This window comes from Leucopleurus acutus (assembly GCF_964270905.1).
Source record: "Leucopleurus acutus genome assembly, chromosome: 2".
In the NCBI taxonomy this organism is placed as follows: domain Eukaryota; kingdom Metazoa; phylum Chordata; class Mammalia; order Artiodactyla; family Delphinidae; genus Leucopleurus; species Leucopleurus acutus.
Genome location: NC_139143.1, coordinates 82,729,794 through 82,747,012, shown reverse-complemented (window position 1 = coordinate 82,747,012; position 17,219 = coordinate 82,729,794).

Below are 17,219 nucleotides of genomic sequence, written 5' to 3'. Positions count from 1 at the left end.
CTTTTTAGAAAATAACTGAAGTTCAGGAAACAGTGCCCTAGCATGTTCTCCAAATATCTTATTTCTACCTTTTCAGAGATTCAGCTGTCAACAGTTCTTCTACAGTTCCTCTCTTCTCTCCAAGACCTGAACACTACACTTTTCTCTGCTGTCCCCTTGGGCACTAAAGCTTCTCGTGATGGGCCATGGCTGGTGAAGGGCCGTGTCTGGTTTAGAAATAAAGTTGCAACTCTCACTTTATATTACTGTGGAATGTGGGAACACATGTTTCATGGAATCAGGATGTCCCTCTCACCTAACATGAACACTTCCCTAGAGTGCCGTCGTGTGCTTAAAATTCCTTTATCAGGAAATAAATCCCTTGTACTCCATAAGTAAATATCAGGTTTCAATTGTGTGAAACCAAAAATAGATATAAGATACCACTTAAGACTCACAGCATCACATATAAGTGATTGAGAGTGGGGTTGGGAGTGGAGAGAAGATCAGAGCGCTAAGATCTGAAATCTAGATGAAATATGGACTTAGGGCTCATCTGATATACTTGCTTTCTTCTGCTCTTTCCAAACATGTTTTATGGCTTTGAAGACAGTAATACGAAAAGGTTTTCACTGTTTATTCTCGGTCTTCCTTTTCAACCCTCCAGAACCCTCAACCTGCCATATTACCTTCACTGCCCCATATATACAACATAACTGTCCAAGTTGGTGCTTTGACATGTTGCCCGTACATTTAGTAATAATCCTTTCCTATCTTTCATAATTCTACCTGCAGTCTGAAGGAAGAACTGGCCTAGTAACGTGTCTTGGGCAATTAATCAGGAAGCTTCTTAAGAATGTCATTTTATAATAGAAAAGGAGGAAGAAGAGGAGAATGAAGAGGAGAGGAAGAGAAAGAGGAGACACTTGAGACTTGAGAAGAGTCACCAGATAAGCATGTGCCAGAAGAACAGGACCTAACGTTTCCCTCAAGCTCAGCCACATCTTCACTACTATAAATTATTTAAATATTATAATAAATTGCTATAAAAATGAAATTACAGTATATAATATATAATTGAGAAAACATAAAGTTGTTTAAAAATGAACACATCTAATAAACTGCTAAGAAAAATCACTGCTTCTATTTTGCCCTATTTAGTGTTAGGAGTCTTCTATTTTCATAAACCCACAGACATGCATACATGTCTTTCAGGGTACTGATCTGAGATCTTTTATCTTTTGCAACATAGATGCTTCCAGCCATAAGTTGCTCTCTATGCGCTGCATTACATTTTTCCCTAAAGGTCTTCTATGCTTTATTTGCCTTTTCATTCATCCCATAGTATTTTCTATTTCTTTGTTATTTCTTCTTCGAGCCATTGTTTACTTAGGAATCTGTTTCCAAACTCATAGATGTCACAGAAACAGAGACTAGAATGGTGGTCAGCAGGGGCTGAGGGATTCGGCAAAAGAGGAGATGTTGAGCAATGGGTACAAGACTGCATCATACGATGAAGAAGCTCTAGGAGTCTATGGAACATCATGGTGAGTCTAGTTAATAACACTCGGTCGTGTAGTTGAAACTTGCTCAGAAAATAGACCTTAAGCATTCTCATCACACAAACACACACACACACACACACACACACACACACACACACACACACAAATACACAGACATACACATATTTAAATGGTTAATGTTGAAGTGATTAATGTGTTAATTGACCGATGGTGATAATCACTGCACAAAGTACACATATGTCAAATCATCCCATTATGCACCGTAAATATGTCCAATTTAATTTGTTCGTTATACCTCAGAAATACCAGATGGAAAAGATGAAAGAAGAACCATCCTACGAAACAGTAACAAAGTTTGAGAATGTTTGTGTTCCTCCTCCTCCTTGCCTCTCTTAGGCTCTGATACTACTCTCTGAGAGAGCTTCCCTTAACAATTCTTCTCTGCGGGCCTTGTATCCACCTCACAGTGGATAATCCCTTCTCGTCACCTATACTGACCACATCTGAAGTAGGTAGTGTGGAAAGGGGGGAAAGGAGGGCTGGAAAGTCATTACAATTCTTGAAAAATCAGTCTTTTTTGTTTTGGCACGTACTTTATTTAGTTGTCAATTCCCTCAAAAACTTATTAGACACCCGACATAATTCATTCTTCCAATCATTTCTCTGTCCCAGGGACCTCACTCAGGTCCTTTTCTGGAAGTAATTTTCTGGCCTGATTAAATTTCTGCCTTGATCCCTGAACATAATTCAACTACCATGAGGCTCCCTGACACACAGGTGGATAGACTACAACTTCTGTCTCTTTTCTCTCTTGTTACAGTCAACTGAAATTGGACTTCGAGTTCAAAACCACCTCTAATCTCATATCTTACTCTTTAGGGATTACAAGTGTTGAGTTTCCTAATTCAACAAGGTTTTGAATATCTGGTCTGTATTTTTTTCTTTCCATTATTTTTTTTATTTCTGACCTGCCCGCCAGAAATTTTTTTCTCAATGTACATTTATTGAAATTCCCTGGTCAAATCAACAAGTGACCAATATTTGGACTGCATCTCAGAATACCATGGACAACCATTACTGCAAACATTTTGCCATTGAATAAAATGTATCACCACATTTATGGCTTCCAATATCAGACTCCTTGCCAACCACCTCCAGACTCTAAGCCAATGCCATAATTTTAAGATTTGTTACAGAAGCATCCCACCTCAAAGACTAATTTCTGTGTCAGGTCAAATAACACTAGCTAGAGGAGAGACAACTCCCAAATATCAGTGTTGATTTCTCACTCAGGTACTAGTGTGATAAGGGTTGGGCAGTAATCTGGACATCTTTTTTTTCTTGCAGTTCTGACATCTTGGACTACTTTACTTCTAGGACCACAAGAAGAGATATGCTTAAAGAACACATCCCTTTTCACGGCTTACTGGACCTGTAAGCTACGCACTTAGAAAACAAGCTGCATAGCAACAGTCATTTTGTAAATCTAGATAAACATTGGAAACCCCAGTGTACCTCACAAGTGGGGTCAAATCAGTCAAAAAAGTAATTTCAGATGTGAAAAAATATAATAAGACACTGAGGTTGTTGAGTTTTGCAGTAAGAAGAACGTGTTGTGCACATGGAGAGCAGGCAGCACTTTGCCTGGTAAGGACCGTTTAAACTTCCCTTTATTTGTACTACCCATGAATTCAGAACTACTATAATTTTATGCAGAATATTCCAATAATTTCCCAAAGCTTTTAATGTGTCACATGACATTATAAATATGGTTAAGTTGGAAAAGAAAAGGAACACAGTATATGAAAGTGTAATATACTTTAAGAATCTCCGTATGTGCTGTACTAGGTATGTCTGAGCCTCTTACCTGCTAGAGCAAACATGGTGGTGGCGGTGATGGTGGTGACAGTGATGATGACAGAGACAATGATAATTGGCCACCTTACAAAGTGCCAATTATGTGTCTGGCATCGTGGCAACTGAATTACACACATTCATGTAAATTTTATGCCTAATCAAGTTGGCACTGTAAAGGTGATTTTCCCCACATTTTAGTAAAGGGATTGAACTTCTGAGGAGTTAAATAATTTGTTCCTCAAATCAATGAAACGATAATTAAGAAAATAACCTGGATTTGAATTTACATACAAGTAGTCATCGATATAACTCAAAATTCACATAACACTGGTTGTGAGAGCCTGAAATTTGGATCGAAGAAGGGTAGAAATCAACCAAAATTATGATATGATATTGCTAAAAGCAGGGTTTCAAAGAAAGAAAATACTTTTACTATCACACAAAAGAAGTGTATTTTATTCAAGAAATGGAGGATAAGTAACAATTGCTCATCTGGCAGAAACCACTGCCCAGGTGACAGACACACACAGAAGACACTGAGAGAATCCTCAGAGGGCACTCAGGAGGAGAGATACTGCCCTTCCCTCTGAGGCTCTGGGATGCTTTTTCGGATACCTCCCAGAGGGAAGCAGCATAGCAGACTCAGATAGGAAACCTCTGACCGTCAGGAATCCCCACACGCACACTGCAGGCTGAAGGGTGGAAAGCTTCTCCTGTATCCATGATAGGCTTTGAAGAGAAGATGAAGATGGAGCTGTGGAACTAGATGAGCTGATTGTCCTTATCCTTTCCAGAGGCAGATAAAACCTGAAGCTGTTACTTGTCCTTGGGTGGGCACTTCTGCTGGCATTGTTGGGGAGGTGGCACAGGAGTGCATTTCTCAGTGCACTTTATAGGTGGGCAAGGGTCTGTACCCTTGGTAGGTGAGCAAGGATCAGGGCACTTAGTTGGGCACACTGGAGGTAGCTTGCACTGCTCCTTGCACTGCTGCTTGCACTGCTGCTCTTGAGAAGACATCTTTCTGGAGTCTTAATATCTGAAAGAAAGTATATGACCACGTTCACCAGAAGGAATTCCTTCAGAGAGAAGACCCATAGCTTTGACAACTCAAATAGACAGGATCTCTCCAATCTCAAAATATGGGTGTTAATCTCTTTAATACCTTTTAATGAATTTCTGACTTCTCTCTCGTTCTTTAGCAAATCTATTCATCAGCCCAGAGACAACCTTCTCTTCTCATACAACATTTCCAAAGAAAATATCTTTTTTAAAAGAAACCAGCAGTGTTTTCTCTTTTGGTTTCTTTCCTTTTTTGTTTTATTGAAAACGTCATCTTCAAAAAAGGCCGTCACAAGTTCTAAAATCCTCACCAAGCTCACAAGCAAGTTCTACCACCATTTTTTCTCATGAGGTCCCGACAGCATTACTTATGTGCAAAGCAAAGGGCAATCAGGATGAATGTAAAGGCATCACACCTTCTAAGATTAATGCCTCTGAAATCACAGCAGAGGTCCAAGAGAAAGGCACAGAAAAAGGTAAATACTTTACTCTTTATCCCTTCATGTCAAAATTTCCTTTTAATTTCTTGTTCAATAGAGGAATTCAAACTAGGTGTCAGAAATCTAGTAAATACAATATAACATTGTGCCCAGATTCCAAGTTCCCATCCACTAAGTAACATTATACCCTTGATCATAACTTTGGACCCATCAAATTTGAGGTCTCCAGCATAAACTCAACATTCGGGGGCCCGAGAACAAAGTTGAACTGAAGCATCAGACTCACCAGGTTCTCCAAAGTCAATCGGAACTCGAGTAGCAGGAGGATAGCTGTCGTGCAGTAGAGGCCCTTTTTATTGGGGTTTGCTGCCCCACCCAGGGGGAAGCGGAGCTACCAAAACCGGCCTGGTTCAGTCATTTCCAAACCCAATGCAAATCCATCCATAACTGGCTTGGCAGGGACCCTGAAAACAGGATATGTCCTGCGCCAGGATCTCCTCACTAGATTATGTTCTCATGGCTCACAGAGTCGCTGCCTTAGCTCTCCGTTTCAGCAGTTTATGGCAGTGGGAGGATTTTGAAGCTTCTCTAACTTGCAGACAAACGTTCCGTTTCTTGATTGGGGAAGATGACCCTTTTCTATCTTTCACCTTCCTTGACTTCTAAAACTGCCTGCCTAGTTGCACTTGAACTGGTGGCCATTTTAGTGTGCATACTGGTTTGAGAAAGGCCTGGCTACCTGGTGACACCATTCTCTTTATCTCAAGCCCCTCTTATAATGCATTTCCTCTTGATCCATGGCTTGCTAAGTGAAGTCTCTTCTCCTCTTCTAAAATGGACTGAGGGAAGGTTGCGGATCATCTCCGATGACTTCCCACCGTGATACTTAAATACGTTTAGTAAAGTGGTCAGCTCTAGGGACCCCCTTTCACTGCTTTGCTCCTTCAAATTAAGAACATCCAGCAGTCACATTCTTATGAACTTTGTAAATCTGTTTCACTTCCGGCCACAAGGAATTCACTAGGAGCGTAGTTTCGTCTACCATAATTCCAAGCAGCTGGCAGATCAGAACCTAGACTTACAATACAAACCAAGCCTTTTACTCATACCTCCCAAACGTGACATACCACCTGCTCTTACCTAACTTCTCCCAAAGGACCTCTTTGGATTTCTTCAACTTTTGAAGAAAGTTCAGAGGAGTGTTTAAATATGCTGGCTTCCTGTCCCTTTGAAATTTTTGGAAAACCCTATCTAATATGCAATGCCATTCATGTCACTAATTTTATATGTATTTAATAGTTACGAATTATTTAAATACATGTTTTGTTTCACATCAAATCTAGGGGTAAATTCCAGAGAGAGTTGATATCCCTTTGTTAAAAATGCAGTCACTGAAGTTCATTGCCATTCATATACAACTTCTTAATGATTAATAATAAGTTTGTTAAAATTTTAACCTACGTTTTACACTTTCCGTTTTGCTCACTGTGGAACATATGTCAAATAAGCCTATTTCCTGCTCTACTTTCTTCATAGAATTTGTCAGTGTGCTGGAAGGAAGGTTTGGTGGTTGATTTATGGGTCAGCTTCCCTGGCATATGGACCCCGGTTATCTGGTCAAATATTATTCTGGGTGTTTCTGTAAGGATGCTTTTGCATGAGACTATTATTTACATCAGTGACCTGAGTAAAGGCGGTTGCCTTCTATAAGGTGGGAATTCCTCTTCCAATCCATGGACTGCCTCAATATAGCAAGGCTGACCGTCACCGAGGTAAAAGACGATTACCCTGTTGGATGGGCTTCCAGCAGGCTTTCAGCTCTGCAGATTTTGAGTTTGCCAAACTTTGTAATCTCTCAATCTCTCTCAATCTCTCTCTCTCTCTCTCTCTCTCTTTCCCTCTCTCTCTCACTCTCTCTCACTTTCTGTAACATATTTCTGTATGTATATATATATATATTTATATATTGAAATATTTAATTTGAATATTCCATCTGACTTATCATGTACATGATTACCTGTGGGCAATTAAAATAAAACATTTCAAAGTTATTATAAAGTGAAGTTAAAGTAAAAAATACTAATGTGACGTGACACATCTGATGTGGAATTATGACAAATATAATGAACTTTTTAGAAAATAACTGAAGTTCAGGAAACAGTGCCCTAGCATGTTCTCCAAATATCTTATTTCTACCTTTTCAGAGATTCAGCTGTCAACAGTTCTTCTACAGTTCCTCTCTTCTCTCCAAGACCTGAACACTACACTTTTCTCTGCTGTCCCCTTGGGCACTAAAGCTTCTCGTGATGGGCCATGGCTGGTGAAGGGCCGTGTCTGGTTTAGAAATAAAGTTGCAACTCTCACTTTATATTACTGTGGAATGTGGGAACACATGTTTCATGGAATCAGGATGTCCCTCTCACCTAACATGAACACTTCCCTAGAGTGCCGTCGTGTGCTTAAAATTCCTTTATCAGGAAATAAATCCCTTGTACTCCATAAGTAAATATCAGGTTTCAATTGTGTGAAACCAAAAATAGATATAAGATACCACTTAAGACTCACAGCATCACATATAAGTGATTGAGAGTGGGGTTGGGAGTGGAGAGAAGATCAGAGCGCTAAGATCTGAAATCTAGATGAAATATGGACTTAGGGCTCATCTGATATACTTGCTTTCTTCTGCTCTTTCCAAACATGTTTTATGGCTTTGAAGACAGTAATACGAAAAGGTTTTCACTGTTTATTCTCGGTCTTCCTTTTCAACCCTCCAGAACCCTCAACCTGCCATATTACCTTCACTGCCCCATATATACAACATAACTGTCCAAGTTGGTGCTTTGACATGTTGCCCGTACATTTAGTAATAATCCTTTCCTATCTTTCATAATTCTACCTGCAGTCTGAAGGAAGAACTGGCCTAGTAACGTGTCTTGGGCAATTAATCAGGAAGCTTCTTAAGAATGTCATTTTATAATAGAAAAGGAGGAAGAAGAGGAGAATGAAGAGGAGAGGAAGAGAAAGAGGAGACACTTGAGACTTGAGAAGAGTCACCAGATAAGCATGTGCCAGAAGAACAGGACCTAACGTTTCCCTCAAGCTCAGCCACATCTTCACTACTATAAATTATTTAAATATTATAATAAATTGCTATAAAAATGAAATTACAGTATATAATATATAATTGAGAAAACATAAAGTTGTTTAAAAATGAACACATCTAATAAACTGCTAAGAAAAATCACTGCTTCTATTTTGCCCTATTTAGTGTTAGGAGTCTTCTATTTTCATAAACCCACAGACATGCATACATGTCTTTCAGGGTACTGATCTGAGATCTTTTATCTTTTGCAACATAGATGCTTCCAGCCATAAGTTGCTCTCTATGCGCTGCATTACATTTTTCCCTAAAGGTCTTCTATGCTTTATTTGCCTTTTCATTCATCCCATAGTATTTTCTATTTCTTTGTTATTTCTTCTTCGAGCCATTGTTTACTTAGGAATCTGTTTCCAAACTCATAGATGTCACAGAAACAGAGACTAGAATGGTGGTCAGCAGGGGCTGAGGGATTCGGCAAAAGAGGAGATGTTGAGCAATGGGTACAAGACTGCATCATACGATGAAGAAGCTCTAGGAGTCTATGGAACATCATGGTGAGTCTAGTTAATAACACTCGGTCGTGTAGTTGAAACTTGCTCAGAAAATAGACCTTAAGCATTCTCGTCACACAAACACACACACACACACACACACACACACACACACACACACACAAATACACAGACATACACATATTTAAATGGTTAATGTTGAAGTGATTAATGTGTTAATTGACCGATGGTGATAATCACTGCACAAAGTACACATATGTCAAATCATCCCATTATGCACCGTAAATATGTCCAATTTAATTTGTTCGTTATACCTCAGAAATACCAGATGGAAAAGATGAAAGAAGAACCATCCTACGAAACAGTAACAAAGTTTGAGAATGTTTGTGTTCCTCCTCCTCCTTGCCTCTCTTAGGCTCTGATACTACTCTCTGAGAGAGCTTCCCTTAACAATTCTTCTCTGCGGGCCTTGTATCCACCTCACAGTGGATAATCCCTTCTCGTCACCTATACTGACCACATCTGAAGTAGGTAGTGTGGAAAGGGGGGAAAGGAGGGCTGGAAAGTCATTACAATTCTTGAAAAATCAGTCTTTTTTGTTTTGGCACGTACTTTATTTAGTTGTCAATTCCCTCAAAAACTTATTAGACACCCGACATAATTCATTCTTCCAATCATTTCTCTGTCCCAGGGACCTCACTCAGGTCCTTTTCTGGAAGTAATTTTCTGGCCTGATTAAATTTCTGCCTTGATCCCTGAACATAATTCAACTACCATGAGGCTCCCTGACACACAGGTGGATAGACTACAACTTCTGTCTCTTTTCTCTCTTGTTACAGTCAACTGAAATTGGACTTCGAGTTCAAAACCACCTCTAATCTCATATCTTACTCTTTAGGGATTACAAGTGTTGAGTTTCCTAATTCAACAAGGTTTTGAATATCTGGTCTGTATTTTTTTCTTTCCATTATTTTTTTTATTTCTGACCTGCCCGCCAGAAATTTTTTTCTCAATGTACATTTATTGAAATTCCCTGGTCAAATCAACAAGTGACCAATATTTGGACTGCATCTCAGAATACCATGGACAACCATTACTGCAAACATTTTGCCATTGAATAAAATGTATCACCACATTTATGGCTTCCAATATCAGACTCCTTGCCAACCACCTCCAGACTCTAAGCCAATGCCATAATTTTAAGATTTGTTACAGAAGCATCCCACCTCAAAGACTAATTTCTGTGTCAGGTCAAATAACACTAGCTAGAGGAGAGACAACTCCCAAATATCAGTGTTGATTTCTCACTCAGGTACTAGTGTGATAAGGGTTGGGCAGTAATCTGGACATCTTTTTTTTCTTGCAGTTCTGACATCTTGGACTACTTTACTTCTAGGACCACAAGAAGAGATATGCTTAAAGAACACATCCCTTTTCACGGCTTACTGGACCTGTAAGCTACGCACTTAGAAAACAAGCTGCATAGCAACAGTCATTTTGTAAATCTAGATAAACATTGGAAACCCCAGTGTACCTCACAAGTGGGGTCAAATCAGTCAAAAAAGTAATTTCAGATGTGAAAAAATATAATAAGACACTGAGGTTGTTGAGTTTTGCAGTAAGAAGAACGTGTTGTGCACATGGAGAGCAGGCAGCACTTTGCCTGGTAAGGACCGTTTAAACTTCCCTTTATTTGTACTACCCATGAATTCAGAACTACTATAATTTTATGCAGAATATTCCAATAATTTCCCAAAGCTTTTAATGTGTCACATGACATTATAAATATGGTTAAGTTGGAAAAGAAAAGGAACACAGTATATGAAAGTGTAATATACTTTAAGAATCTCCGTATGTGCTGTACTAGGTATGTCTGAGCCTCTTACCTGCTAGAGCAAACATGGTGGTGGCGGTGATGGTGGTGACAGTGATGATGACAGAGACAATGATAATTGGCCACCTTACAAAGTGCCAATTATGTGTCTGGCATCGTGGCAACTGAATTACACACATTCATGTAAATTGTATGCCTAATCACGTTGGCACTGTAAAGGTGATTTTCCCCACATTTTAGTAAAGGGATTGAACTTCTGAGGAGTTAAATAATTTGTTCCTCAAATCAATGAAGCGATAATTAAGAAAATAACCTGGATTTGAATTTACATACAAGTAGTCATCGATATAACTCAAAATTCACATAACACTGGTTGTGAGAGCCTGAAATTTGGATCGAAGAAGGGTAGAAATCAACCAAAATTATGATATGATATTGCTAAAAGCAGGGTTTCAAAGAAAGAAAATACTTTTACTATCACACAAAAGAAGTGTATTTTATTCAAGAAATGGAGGATAAGTAACAATTGCTCATCTGGCAGAAACCACTGCCCAGGTGACAGACACACACAGAAGACACTGAGAGAATCCTCAGAGGGCACTCAGGAGGAGAGATACTGCCCTTCCCTCTGAGGCTCTGGGATGCTTTTTCGGATACCTCCCAGAGGGAAGCAGCATAGCAGACTCAGATAGGAAACCTCTGACCGTCAGGAATCCCCACACGCACACTGCAGGCTGAAGGGTGGAAAGCTTCTCCTGTATCCATGATAGGCTTTGAAGAGAAGATGAAGATGGAGCTGTGGAACTAGATGAGCTGATTGTCCTTATCCTTTCCAGAGGCAGATAAAACCTGAAGCTGTTACTTGTCCTTGGGTGGGCACTTCTGCTGGCATTGTTGGGGAGGTGGCACAGGAGTGCATTTCTCAGTGCACTTTATAGGTGGGCAAGGGTCTGTACCCTTGGTAGGTGAGCAAGGATCAGGGCACTTAGTTGGGCATACTGGAGGTAGCTTGCACTGCTCCTTGCACTGCTGCTTGCACTGCTGCTCTTGAGAAGACATCTTTCTGGAGTCTTAATATCTGAAAGAAAGTATATGACCACGTTCACCAGAAGGAATTCCTTCAGAGAGAAGACCCAAAGCTTTGACAACTCAAATAGACAGGATCTCTCCAATCTCAAAATATGGGTGTTAATCTCTTTAACACCTTTTAATGAATTTCTGACTTCTCTCTCGTTCTTTAGCAAATCTATTCATCAGCCCAGAGACAACCTTCTCTTCTCATACAACATTTCCAAAGAAAATATCTTTTTTAAAAGAAACCAGCAGTGTTTTCTCTTTTGGTTTCTTTCCTTTTTTGTTTTATTGAAAACGTCATCTTCAAAAAAGGCCGTCACAAGTTCTAAAATCCTCACCAAGCTCACAAGCAAGTTCTATCACCATTTTTTCTCATGAGGTCCCGACAGCATTACTTATGTGCAAAGCAAAGGGCAATCAGGATGAATGTAAGGGCATCACACCTTCTAAGATTAATACCTCTGAAATCACAGCAGAGGTCCAAGAGAAAGGCACAGAAAAAGGTAAATACTTTACTGTTTATCCCTTCATGTCAAAATTTCCTTTTAATTTCTTGTTCAATAGAGGAATTCAAACTAGGTGTCAGAAATCTAGTGAATACAATATAACATTGTGCCCAGATTCCAAGTTCCCATCCACTAAGTAACATTATACCCTTGATCATAACTTTGGACCCATCAAATTTGAGGTCTCCAGCATAAACTCAACATGCGGGGGCCCGAGAACAAAGTTGAACTGAAGCATCAGACTCACCAGGTTCTCCAAAGTCAATCGGAACTCGAGTAGCAGGAGGATAGCTGTCGTGCAGTAGAGGCCCTTTTTATTGGGGTTTGCTGCCCCACCCAGGGGGAAGCGGAGCTACCAAAACCGGCCTGGTTCAGTCATTTCCAAACCCAATGCAAATCCATCCATAACTGGCTTGGCAGGGACTCTAAAAACAGGAAATGTCCTGCGCCAGGATCTCCTCACTAGATTATGTTCTCATGACTCACAGAGTCCCTGCCTTAGCTCTCCGTTTCAGCAGTTTATGGCAGTGGGAGGATTTTGAAGCTTCTCTAACTTGCAGACAAACGTTCCGTTTCTTGATTGGGGAAGATGACCCTTTTCTATCTTTCACCTTCCTTGACTTCTAAAACTGCCTGCCTAGTTGCACTTGAACTGGTGGCCATTTTAGTGTGCATACTGGTTTGAGAAAGGCCTGGCTACCTGGTGACACCATTCTCTTTATCTCAAGCCCCTCTTATAATGCATTTCCTCTTGATCCATGGCTTGCTAAGTGAAGTCTCTTCTCCTCTTCTAAAATGGACTGAGGGAAGGTTGCGGATCATCTCCGATGACTTCCCACCGTGATACTTAAATACGTTTAGTAAAGTGGTCAGCTCTAGGGACCCCCTTTCACTGCTTTGCTCCTTCAAATTAAGAACATCCAGCAGTCACATTCTTATGAACTTTGTAAATCTGTTTCACTTCCGGCCACAAGGAATTCACTAGGAGCGTAGTTTCGTCTACCATAATTCCAAGCAGCTGGCAGATCAGAACCTAGACTTACAATACAAACCAAGCCTTTTACTCATACCTCCCAAACGTGACATACCACCTGCTCTTACCTAACTTCTCCCAAAGGACCTCTTTGGATTTCTTCAACTTTTGAAGAAAGCTCAGAGGAGTGTTTAAATATGCTGGCTTCCTGTCCCTTTGAAATTTTTGGAAAACCCTATCTAATATGCAATGCCATTCATGTCACTAATTTTATATGTATTTAATAGTTACGAATTATTTAAATACATGTTTTGTTTCACATCAAATCTAGGGGTAAATTCCAGAGAGAGTTGATATCCCTTTGTTAAAAATGCAGTCACTGAAGTTCATTGCCATTCATATACAACTTCTTAATGATTAATAATAAGTTTGTTAAAATTTTAACCTACGTTTTACACTTTCCATTTTGCTCACTGTGGAACATATGTCAAATAAGCCTATTTCCTGCTCTACTTTCTTCATAGAATTTGTCAGTGTGCTGGAAGGAAGGTTTGGTGGTTGATTTATGGGTCAGCTTCCCTGGCATATGGACCCCGGTTATCTGGTCAAATATTATTCTGGGTGTTTCTGTAAGGATGCTTTTGCATGAGACTATTATTTACATCAGTGACCTGAGTAAAGGCGGTTGCCTTCTATAAGGTGGGAATTCCTCTTCCAATCCATGGACTGCCTCAATATAGCAAGGCTGACCGTCACCGAGGTAAAAGACGATTACCCTGTTGGATGGGCTTCCAGCAGGCTTTCAGCTCTGCAGATTTTGAGTTTGCCAAACTTTGTAATCTCTCAATCTCTCTCAATCTCTCTCTCTCTCTCTCTCTCTCTTTCCCTCTCTCTCTCACTCTCTCTCACTTTCTGTAACATATTTCTGTATGTATATATATATATATTTATATATTGAAATATTTAATTTGAATATTCCATCTGACTTATCATGTACATGATTACCTGTGGGCAATTAAAATAAAACATTTCAAAGTTATTATAAAGTGAAGTTAAAGTAAAAAATACTAATGTGACGTGACACATCTGATGTGGAATTATGACAAATATAATGAACTTTTTAGAAAATAACTGAAGTTCAGGAAACAGTGCCCTAGCATGTTCTCTAAATATCTTATTTCTACCTTTTCAGAGATTCAGCTGTCAACAGTTCTTCTACAGTTCCTCTCTTCTCTCCAAGACCTGAACACTACACTTTTCTCTGCTGTCCCCTTGGGCACTAAAGCTTCTCGTGATGGGCCATGGCTGGTGAAGGGCCGTGTCTGGTTTAGAAATAAAGTTGCAACTCTCACTTTATATTACTGTGGAATGTGGGAACACATGTTTCATGGAATCAGGATGTCCCTCTCACCTAACATGAACACTTCCCTAGAGTGCCGTCGTGTGCTTAAAATTCCTTTATCAGGAAATAAATCCCTTGTACTCCATAAGTAAATATCAGGTTTCAATTGTGTGAAACCAAAAATAGATATAAGATACCACTTAAGACTCACAGCATCACATATAAGTGATTGAGAGTGGGGTTGGGAGTGGAGAGAAGATCAGAGCGCTAAGATCTGAAATCTAGATGAAATATGGACTTAGGGCTCATCTGATATACTTGCTTTCTTCTGCTCTTTCCAAACATGTTTTATGGCTTTGAAGACAGTAATACGAAAAGGTTTTCACTGTTTATTCTCGGTCTTCCTTTTCAACCCTCCAGAACCCTCAACCTGCCATATTACCTTCACTGCCCCATATATACAACATAACTGTCCAAGTTGGTGCTTTGACATGTTGCCCGTACATTTAGTAATAATCCCTTCATATCTTTCATAATTCTACCTGCAGTCTGAAGGAAGAACTGGCCTAGTAACGTGTCTTGGGCAATTAATCAGGAAGCTTCTTAAGAATGTCATTTTATAATAGAAAAGGAGGAAGAAGAGGAGAATGAAGAGGAGAGGAAGAGAAAGAGGAGAAACTTGAGACTTGAGAAGAGTCACCAGATAAGCATGTGCCAGAAGAACAGGACCTAACGTTTCCCTCAAGCTCAGCCACATCTTCACTACTATAAATTATTTAAATATTATAATAAATTGCTATAAAAATGAAATTACAGTATATAATATATAATTGAGAAAACATAAAGTTGTTTAAAAATGAACACATCTAATAAACTGCTAAGAAAAATCACTGCTTCTATTTTGCCCTATTTAGTGTTAGGAGTCTTCTATTTTCATAAACCCACAGACATGCATACATGTCTTTCAGGGTACTGATCTGAGATCTTTTATCTTTTGCAACATAGATGCTTCCAGCCATAAGTTGCTCTCTATGCGCTGCATTACATTTTTCCCTAAAGGTCTTCTATGCTTTATTTGCCTTTTCATTCATCCCATAGTATTTTCTATTTCTTTGTTATTTCTTCTTCGAGCCATTGTTTACTTAGGAATCTGTTTCCAAACTCATAGATGTCACAGAAACAGAGACTAGAATGGTGGTCAGCAGGGGCTGAGGGATTCGGCAAAAGAGGAGATGTTGAGCAATGGGTACAAGACTGCATCATACGATGAAGAAGCTCTAGGAGTCTATGGAACATCATGGTGAGTCTAGTTAACAACACTCGGTCGTGTAGTTGAAACTTGCTCAGAAAATAGACCTTAAGCATTCTCGTCACACAAACACACACACACACACACACACACACACACACACACACAGACATACACATATTTAAATGGTTAATGTTGAAGTGATTAATGTGTTAATTGACCGATGGTGATAATCACTGCACAAAGTACACATATGTCAAATCATCCCATTATGCACCATAAATATGTCCAATTTAATTTGTTCGTTATACCTCAGAAATACCAGATGGAAAAGATGAAAGAAGAACCATCCTACGAAACAGTAACAAAGTTTGAGAATGTTTGTGTTCCTCCTCCTCCTTGCCTCTCTTAGGCTCTGATACTACTCTCTGAGAGAGCTTCCCTTAACAATTCTTCTCTGCGGGCCTTGTATCCACCTCACAGTGGATAATCCCTTCTCGTCACCTATACTGACCACATCTGAAGTAGGTAGTGTGGAAAGGGGGGAAAGGAGGGCTGGAAAGTCATTACAATTCTTGAAAAATCAGTCTTTTTTGTTTTGGCACGTACTTTATTTAGTTGTCAATTCCCTCAAAAACTTATTAGACACCCGACATAATTCATTCTTCCAATCATTTCTCTGTCCCAGGGACCTCACTCAGGTCCTTTTCTGGAAGTAATTTTCTGGCCTGATTAAATTTCTGCCTTGATCCCTGAACATAATTCAACTACCATGAGGCTCCCTGACACACAGGTGGATAGACTACAACTTCTGTCTCTTTTCTCTCTTGTTACAGTCAACTGAAATTGGACTTCGAGTTCAAAACCACCTCTAATCTCATATCTTACTCTTTAGGGATTACAAGTGTTGAGTTTCCTAATTCAACAAGGTTTTGAATATCTGGTCTGTATTTTTTTCTTTCCATTATTTTTTTTATTTCTGACCAGCCCGCCAGAAATTTTTTTCTCAATGTACATTTATTGAAATTCCCTGGTCAAATCAACAAGTGACCAATATTTGGACTGCATCTCAGAATACCATGGACAACCATTACTGCAAACATTTTGCCATTGAATAAAATGTATCACCACATTTATGGCTTCCAATATCAGACTCCTTGCCAACCACCTCCAGACTCTAAGCCAATGCCATAATTTTAAGATTTGTTACAGAAGCATCCCACCTCAAAGACTAATTTCTGTGTCAGGTCAAATAACACTAGCTAGAGGAGAGACAACTCCCAAATATCAGTGTTGATTTCTCACTCAGGTACTAGTGTGATAAGGGTTGGGCAGTAATCTGGACATCTTTTTTTTCTTGCAGTTCTGACATCTTGGACTACTTTACTTCTAGGACCACAAGAAGAGATATGCTTAAAGAACACATCCCTTTTCACGGCTTACTGGACCTGTAAGCTACGCACTTAGAAAACAAGCTGCATAGCAACAGTCATTTTGTAAATCTAGATAAACATTGGAAACCCCAGTGTACCTCACAAGTGGGGTCAAATCAGTCAAAAAAGTAATTTCAGATGTGAAAAAATATAATAAGACACTGAGGTTGTTGAGTTTTGCAGTAAGAAGAACGTGTTGTGCACATGGAGAGCAGGCAGCACTTTGCCTGGTAAGGACCGTTTAAACTTCCCTTTATTTGTACTACCCATGAATTCAGAACTACTATAATTTTATGCAGAATATTCCAATAATTTCCCAAAGCTTTTAATGTGTC